The sequence below is a fragment of the Nothobranchius furzeri genome, chromosome 8 (genome assembly GCF_043380555.1).
Source record: "Nothobranchius furzeri strain GRZ-AD chromosome 8, NfurGRZ-RIMD1, whole genome shotgun sequence".
Lineage (NCBI taxonomy): Eukaryota > Metazoa > Chordata > Actinopteri > Cyprinodontiformes > Nothobranchiidae > Nothobranchius > Nothobranchius furzeri.
In genome coordinates, this window is record NC_091748.1 from 70,047,810 (window position 1) to 70,049,381 (window position 1,572).

Consider the following 1,572-nt stretch of genomic DNA (forward strand, 5'->3'; position numbering starts at 1 on the left):
GGGCCTCTATCCGGGCGGCTTTGGAGCACACTGCCGCCAGGAACAAGCAGCTGGCAGACCGACACCGGCGCCCCGCCCCGCTGTACTCTCCTGGTCAGGATGTTTGGCTGTCTTCCCGGGACATCCCGCTAAAGGCCTCCTCTAGGAAGCTCACTCCTAGGTTCATCGGCCCCTTCAGGGTCCTGGACACGTCTACTCCCACCACGGTTCGGCTGGACCTCCCCAGGAATATGAAGGTACACCCTGTATTTCACATTTCCTTGGTTAAACCCGTTGGATCCAGTCCTCTTTGCCCTGCTCCTGCGCCTCCGCCGTCGGCCCGGCTCTACAAGGGGGGACTGGTCTACTCAGTCCGGCGGATCCTCGACTCCCGACCCCGTGGTCGTGGGGTCCAGTACCTGGTCGACTGGGAGGGGTACGGCCCAGAGGAACGCTCCTTGGTCCCGCGCTCCTTCATCGTGGACCATTCCCTCATTCGGGACTACGAGGAGTCGGTTGCTAGGACGCCAGGTGGCGTCCGTTGAGGGGGGGGGCATTGTTGTGTGACGGGGTGAGTACTCCCTCTTCTCCACAACATCTTTGTAAGACTGTCATTCCAGGAGAGGGCACTCACCAGCTGTGGGGCATTACCGATCAGCGGCAGCTGCAGATCCTCTAATCAACCGCAGCAGAGCTCTATTTAAGAGGAGAGGGAACCACTTCACATCGCTGGATGATTAACTACTCACGGTAGAATCTTGCCACTCAGTACTAGGTTTTACTTGGTCTCTGCTCAGACATTTGTGCTGTCACAGTTTTTGGATTTATCTGGTTTTTTATGCTTGGATTTTTTGGTGTTTGGACTCAAGTCTGTTTCATCTTCAGGATACTTGGAATCGCTGAACCACAGATGGATGTACCTACCTGGAAGTCACCATAACCCGTCTGGATTACACACTCAAGGTTCACCTCTCCTCCAGCTTCACTTGCCCTCTGCCGCCATCATCTGGCTCCCTCTCCTGGACGTACCCCGTCACACCGTTTGCCCTCCCTGCTGGCTTTTGGACTCTTGCCGACTACTTCACACTTGGATATCTCCAGGACACTTTTAGTTAGGGTTAATAAATCATTGTTTGAACTTTCTGCCTTTGTCCTGTGATGGTTCTTCATGTCGTGGGTTAAACACCTTCCCAGGAACATGACACTGCAAGCATGTAGCAGGAGGAGCAGGAGCATTCTATACTTTTTGGACGTCTTTATTCTGCTGCAATATATTTTCCATGTGAGGATTTTTTAAAGCATGTCATTTTGACATATGTAAACAAAGGAAAAAATATATCGCAGTATATATCGTAATTGCACATGCTTCAGATTATATTGCAATACAGATTTGAGGCCACATCGCCCAGCCCTAATCTGAATGCCCTTGCTCCACCTTATGTATCCCGTCTCCTCACTTTCTGCACATGCGTTGAGGTCTGCTGATCTGCAACAGGTTCTCACACCCAGAGCATCGAGAAATGACGCTGGGTGACCAAGCGTTTGTTTCTGTCACAGTGATATCCAACGCGTGGTACCAGAGCCTGCAGTAAA

General features: G+C 52.0%; 1 long non-coding RNA gene across 1 annotated transcript; it reads left to right on the forward strand.

The window, feature by feature from the left end:
• Positions 1-482: 482 nt before the first annotated feature.
• LOC139071400 (uncharacterized) lies at positions 483-1,122 on the forward strand. Its single transcript, XR_011521303.1, has 2 exons — positions 483-729; positions 865-1,122. It is a non-coding gene; the product is annotated as an uncharacterized lncRNA (long non-coding RNA).
• The last annotated feature ends 450 nt before the right edge of the window (positions 1,123-1,572 follow it).